Raw genomic sequence first — 6,975 nt, forward strand, 5'->3', positions numbered from 1 at the left:
GCCGCTTTCCCTGGGAGCAAATCTGCCTGCTTTATCTCCCCAGGTTAGGCAGGCCCCAGCTCTCGGGGTGTCACTGAGAAATAATACGGGCACGGCTGGAGAAATCGCCGCCCCTCCCTTCCTCAGAAGACGGTAAAGCAGACACCTGCTTGGTAGCATCCGTGCTGATGGAGTCTCGCGTACCTGAGAGAGAGCGAGGCCACAGCTAGGATGGGGCGAGCTTTACCGACTGGATCCTGCCCTTTGGGGAACAGGTCCGTCCTCCACACGGCTGGCCCCCCTCCCCGCCCCGGTAGCTCTCAGAGGTGGCGTGGTCAGCATCTGCCGACTCCTGCTCCTACTAAAATTAACACTCTGACTGATCACTGCTGCAAGAGAGGGAAAGACAGAGAGAGAAGACATACACACGGAGTCCAGGAGACCCAGAAGCAGAGAGAGGGCTTGGAGCCCAGCCAGGCACACACTAGGAGACACGCTCTCCGGCTCCCACCGTCACAGTCAGAGAGACTGCGTTTGTCTCCCAGGGTCGGCGCCGGGGGCTGCGTGACCTGGCTTTGTGCGTTCCAGTCTCTGCCAACCCGGGATCCCTTAAGCCTTCCTATTCCCAGAGCACTCCTCTTTGCCTCCCTTCTTTAGGGGCAGCTGGTATTTTAGAAAGACGCTCTCTTGGTGTTGGGTAGGAAATAGAGACAGGCTGTTTCTCATTTTTCTTCAGCATGTTCGCTACCGGGCAGCGGTCAGCCCTTGGAAATACCTGGTAAGGGAGGGTCGAGAACCAAATGACCCATTTGGGCCTGACAGAGGCAGAGGCTAAGAGGGGAAAGGCTCAACCAAGAGAATCGGGCCAGGGGCTGTATTTTCTTGTGGGGCAATTCCGTGTCCAATTCCGTGTCACCAGGCCGGAGCGAGCTGATTTGTGAAGTGTCTCCCTGAGCAACCTCCCCGGGGCAGGGTCAGCTGTAAGGCAGCAGGGCATGAAAACACAAGGCAGGGAGACCTAGAAGGGGCCATTCCCAGGCCTGAGCGGGTGTTGCCACGTCTTCAGTATTCCAGAAAACGTACTTGCACAGGAGACATTGAAAAAAAAGGTTACTTAACTTTTTATTGAGGTTACGTGCATAAAAAAGCACACATATCAGAAGCATACAGAACAGCTTGATAAGACATCCAGTGTAGCCGCCACCGGGATGGATAGAACACTACCAGCGTGTGAGAAGCCCCCTCCTGACCCCTTCCCGCCACTGACTGTCCCTTCCCCCCTCACTCAGATAACCTTGTCCTGACTTCTAACAGCACAGATTAGGTTGACATGTTTATGTTTTTAATATAAATGACATCACAGTGCATTCCCTTGTGTCTGGCTTCTTTCACTCAAAATTACATTTGTGAGATGTATTCGCATGCTACGTGCAGTTGTAGATCATTCTCGTTGCTCTGTAATATTCCTGTGTGTGTGTGTGTGTGTGTGTGTGTGTGTGTGTAATATCCATTCTCCTGCTGGGGGGCGTTTGAGTAGTTTCCAGCGTGTGGCCGTCATGAGTAGCGCTGCCGTGAACATCCGACAGCGTATCTTTTGGCGAACATCGGTACACATTTCTGTGAGTTTATACCTAAGCGTGGAATATGTAAAGCATATATTCAGCTCTGGTGGATAATGCAAAACAGCTTCCCAAAGTGGTTGTTTGTCTTTCTTTCTTCCGAATGTCTGTGTACCAGCTTGTATGAAAATTCCACTTCCCCAGCCAAGCCAATCCTGGGTATTGCCTGCCTTTTTTTTTTTTTTTAAATAAATTTATTTATTTATTTTTGGCCGTGTTGGGTCTTCGTTTCCGCGCGAGGGCTTTCTCTCGTTGCGGCGAGCGGGGGCCCCTCTTCATGGCGGTGCGCGGGCCTCTCGCCGTCGCGGCCTCTCTTGTTGCGGAGCACGGGCTCCAGACGCGCAGGCTCAGTAGCCGTGGCTCCCGGGCCCAGTTGCTCCACGGCACGTGGGATCTTCCCAGACCGGGGCTCGAACCCGAGTCCCCTGCCTTGGCAGGCGGACTCTCAACCACTGCGCCACCAGGGAAGCCCCGCCTGCCTTTTTAAAATTTTGGCTAATCCGTTACAGGAAGAGCAAATGACCCAAAAGGAGTCGCCTAGCAGAGGAAACAGAACTGCTCCCTGAGGGGGAAGTGTTGCTGTTTGACGGTCCTAGAAACCGTGGTGTGCGGCGCCCTGCATCCCGCGTTCTCGCAGGTGGAGTCTGTGGCAGAGCTGCCTTCCCGCGAGAGCATCAGCACTGCCCCTGCCCCTGGTCAGGGACCACCGCTTTGCTGCAGTAATAGCCAACAGACCATGGAATAACTCTTCCCCAGGTGACAGAGCTTTAATGTACCCAACCCCAGCAAAACAAACTGGGCTTCGTGTTTGCCTGCGGGCCTCAGTAAACGTTTAACAGACCGTGTGCCCCCTTCTCTCCCCTGCCATTAACCAGGGCTGGTGCCATAAATCCCTGCTCCTCTCCGGCCGTAAGCAGCCCCTCTCAGCTGACCCGACTCCGGTCCTAACGTTCTGGTGCGGTGCTGCTCCTGGGCCGGAGCCGAGGAGGAAAGAGGGGCGGGTGTGAGGGGTCCTGGGACAGACCGCCCTTGACGGGTGGGAGGCCGCCTCCGTTTGATGTGTGAAATAAGGGCTGACCCTGAGCTCTCAGTGTGTGCTCAGCAACATGCTGAGTGCTTTATGTTGGTTATTTCATGTCGGCCTCACAGCACTTCCAAGAAGTGGGTAGATGTGATTTACTCCCATTTTACAGATGAGGAAGCCAAGGGTGAAAAATATTTCCCCAGAGTAACATAGCTAGTAAATTTGGTAGCTTGACTTCCAACTCTAATGTTTAAACCACTCTCCTGTACTTTTGTCTTGGGGCCTGATACTTAGACATTTAAGCTTCCTTTTGAACCCATCTTTCTCTTGGGTCTAAAAGCTGTGTCAGGTTGGTTTAAGTGGAACAAGGGGACTCACTCTTTGACCTCTGGTCACTGAAGAATGAGTAACACAGAGGATGGATGCCCTTTGGCATGGTTGCAACGATTGATGGAATAGTGACCCCCGAAGATGCCCATGTCCTCGTCCCCAGAACCTGTGAATACGTTACCTTACTTGTCACAAGGGACTTTGCAGATAAGATTAAGGTTCCGGACCTTGAGATAGATGACCTTGGATCATCTGGGCGGGTCCAGTGTACTCTCATGGGACCTTGAAAGTGGAATAGGGAGGCAGAAGAGCCAGAGGAGATGAGATGATGGAAGCAGGGTCTGAGAGATGCCGTGATAGAGGAAGATGGAGGGAGGGGCCGCTAGCCGAGGAAGGTGGGCAGCCTCTAGAGGCTGGAAGAGACAAGGAAGCGGATTCTTCTTAGAACCTTCAGAACGGAACACAGCCCGCCAACACCTTGATTTTAGCTTAGTGGGACCTGTGTTGGACTTCTGGCCTCCAGAACTGTAAGCTCATGAACTGTGTTGTCTTATACCACTAAGTATTGGCAACTGTGTAATTGCAGCAGTGGTTGCCGTTGATGACGGTGTACTGGTCAAGCTCATGGGCTTTGGAGCCAGGTTGCCTGATGTCAGATCCCTCTTCTGTGGTTTTTCTAGCTGTGTGGCCTTGGGCAAGTGCCTTAAGCTGTCTGGGCCTCCGCTTTCTCATCTCTGAAGTCAGATGAGAATGTTCTATAACACATAGGGTTGTGGTGAGGATTAAACGAGGATTCTATGCAGGGGGAAACGTCTGGAACTAAGTTTTAGCCACGGCCCTTCAGGTGGGCATCCCGGATCAGGGCGCAGACTTAGGAGACAGATTGGGCTCAGATTCGGGCTCCACTCTTTCTCGTTGTCTATGGCTATCTTTCCTCATCTGGGAAACAAGGGCAGGAGTCTCAGGGTGGTTGGGGATTGTATCAGATGGGGGCCAGAGCTTTTAGCAGGGTAACCGCTGTTCTGTAAGGGCAGGTATTGTTATCGTGGGTGGGTAGGTGGCTGTTGAGCCCCAAAAGCCCTAAGCATCGTGGGTCCATCTGTTCTTCAGTTATCTTTAGAGTAAGTTAAGTACTCCGGGTTAGGAGACCAAGGTCTCCCCATAGAGCTGTAACAGTACTGAGTACCTAGTAGGCTCTCAGCAGTTGCTGAAGGAATGAATAAAAAAGGAACAGGCCCCAGGCCGTGCCCCTGAAGACCTTCATAGCACAGGACAAGGCCTGGAAGGATGCCAAGGCTTTGTGGTTATCTTTAAAAAGAAACAAAACAGAGAACTACTTCCTACCAGCTGACCCCAAACCCCCTCAGCTGGGACCTCTGGGCCCTGCAGGGGAGCCCAGGGCAGCGTGCCAGGCCTGGCTGTGCCGGTAACTCCCTAAGCCAGCCACCTAACCTTTCCGGAACTTTCTGTCCTCCTCTTTATAACGGGCGTACCTCAGCCCCTTTGCCCTACTTGGAGAGTTCCTAAGGAGGAACCCTAAGCAGTGGAAAGTTCCCTTGGTGAGAGGGCTTTGGTGCCTGTAGGACACTCCCCGCCCCCCGTCTCTGGCCTCACCTCTATTTTAGTGTCAGAGCTGCAGGGCCTTAATTTTAGTGATTCCCCTCTCAGCGTATTAGGTCAAACATAAGGAAGGAAGAATAACTGCTGCTCTGGGTCCGTGATTGTAACAAGATCGATTTTTCTCCTTCCCATCCCCAGGCTTGATCTTTTGACCAGAAAGGAATTAAAAAGATGGTCCCTCGTGATGGCTGCGCCCGTCAGCTGCGTGGAGCTTCCTTGAAGGATTTTCTGAGCCGTGTGGACGTACAGTGATTCTCGGCCGCCTGAGGAATAACGCTGGTGGAAGCGCTCTCTCCGATGACACACACCCGCCCCATTTCTGGATGCTAAAGGTGGTTTCAGGAAGGCCCTGGCTGAGTGCCTCGCGGATTCCTGCAGCCTGGATGCCCCTGGTGGACGGAGGACTGAAGCTTCCTGCCCTCGCTGCCGACAGGAATGTTCGGTTGGGGCTCTGCCAGCTCCCTCGGGGGATCCCTATGAAACGTAAGGCCCATCTCCTCCTTGTTCACGTATCTCTCGCGTGTTCTGTCCAGCACCCACCTGGGCTTCAGGTGCTGCTTCCCGGGCTGGTGGGAGAGAGGTCACCACCACGTGGCCGGCTCTCAGAAGGGGCTGGCATTTAACGAGCTCACTCTGTGTGTCTGGCATCGTGCTGGGTGTGTGTGGGGGACAGATGGAAATGGAAAGGTGCCTCCAAGGAGCCGTCACTGATGTTGTCATCGTGCCTGTCACCCTCTACTGATTTTCCTGGTTCGTGTGTCTGTCCTCACCTACCAGGTCGTACGTGCCTTGAAGGCCGGGGCCTCTTCCCCGTGGCTCTGTGCCTCCAAGACACCGTATAGTGCCTGGCACGTCTCCTGCTGCAGAAAGGGTGAATGAGGACACGATTGTTAGCAAGTTAAGACACTGCAGAGTAAACAGGGAGGGTAGGCATGGGGAGAGGATTTTCTGGCTCTGTCCTTACGGCTGGGAAGCAAGAACTGAGCGTCCGCTGGGTGCCTGTGGAGCCAGAGGGCCTGGGTTGGAATCTGTAACCCGTATCTGTGGAGTGACTTGGGACAGGTGACTGCTGGATTCCTTGCCCTTCTCTACTCAGTGGGGGTGACTTACCGTCGTCCTTCGTAGGGTTGTTGGTCCCAAAATAGTCGTGCACGTGCCCACACCCAGCGTCGTGCCTGGCACACAGCAGATGCTCAGCACGTGGTAGGGAAGGTCACTCATGGCTGCTTGGGGGAAGGCTTCCAGGAAGGAGGGGTGTTGCTTGGGCCTTGGAAGTCTTTCTGAGCAGAGCCAGGTGGGCCGTGCTGGCCTTTGAACTGGGAACTGCTGGTTGGCGTGGACAGTTGATCAAAGGCCCCAGTCCCCAGAGCCCACGGGAAGGCTGAGTGGCCGGCCTGCAGCAGGCGAGGGAAAGGAGCCTCCTGTCCGCGTGAGGGAGGGGGCAGCCCGACTTGGGCCCGGCGACGGAGGACTCCGGCAGTTCTGCAGTTGACAAGCTGTCCTGACCAGGCAGCTGGAGGTTGGTGGCTCTGAGGGCTGTTGCCTTAGCGTCGGGCTGTCCACCGGAGAGTGGCAGCTCCAACAGCCAGTGCCCCGTGCGCTCAGGTCACCTGGGGCCACCTGGCACTTGGCTGCCAGGACGGCACGAGGGGCGGTGCCTGGGGTTCAATTTTGGTTGCGTTCTTTCTGGTTCCGCTCAGGCCCGACGGCACTTCTGGGCACGGCTTTCCCTGACCTCCTCGTGGAAGTAATGTCCCTCTGGTTATTCCCCGCTGTCCTGGTCCACAGCTCCTCCATGCGTTGTAATATTATAACCACTTATGCAGGGTATTTGATTTCCTGTCTTTCTCCCACCCTAGAAGGTAATCTGAGGTCAGGAGACATGTGTGCCTTGTTCACAGCCTAAACACACAGCAGCCCTCTTATTTACTGCATTGTAGTTGATCAGATCAGGTGGTGATTCAGTGCTTCTCTTTCAGCGGCTGTGAAAAGGACAGACTAGAGGGAGACTCGCTTTTTGAGCATCTGTGTAACTTGATCAGCCCAACAGTTCCCCTGGCGGACAGCGGTGTGCCCATTTTGCAGTTGAGAACTTTGAGTGGCCATGTAACTTGCCCAAGGTTATTTATCCAAGAGAAGGCAGAGCAGGAGGCTGAGAAGGATGTGTTGTGTGTGTTGTGTGTGTGTGTTGTGTGTGGTGTGTTTGTGGTGTGTGTGTTGTGTGTGTGTGTTTGTGTGGTGTGTGTGTCTGGTGTGAGGTGTGTGTGTGTGGTGTGTGAGGTGGGTATGTGTGGTGTGTGTGGTGTGTGTGTTTGTGGTGTATTATGTGTATTGTGTGTTGTGTGTGTGTGGTGTGTTTGTGTGTGTGTTTGTGGTGTGTGTGTTGTGTGTGTTGAGTGTGAG

The 6,975-nt window shown here is 54.0% G+C and overlaps 1 long non-coding RNA gene across 1 annotated transcript in view; it reads left to right on the plus strand.

Moving 5' to 3' along the window:
• Positions 1-2,112: 2,112 nt before the first annotated feature.
• The window catches only part of LOC102994769 (uncharacterized), a 173,394-nt gene continuing 168,531 nt past the window's right edge, over positions 2,113-6,975 (plus strand). Inside the window, exons 1-2 of the long non-coding RNA XR_003683298.1 lie at positions 2,113-2,354; positions 4,711-5,055. This is a non-coding gene — a long non-coding RNA (uncharacterized lncRNA). The remainder of the gene's footprint in view (positions 2,355-4,710; positions 5,056-6,975) is intronic.

The sequence above is a fragment of the Physeter macrocephalus genome, chromosome 15, assembly GCF_002837175.3.
Source record: "Physeter macrocephalus isolate SW-GA chromosome 15, ASM283717v5, whole genome shotgun sequence".
Classification (NCBI taxonomy): domain Eukaryota; kingdom Metazoa; phylum Chordata; class Mammalia; order Artiodactyla; family Physeteridae; genus Physeter; species Physeter macrocephalus.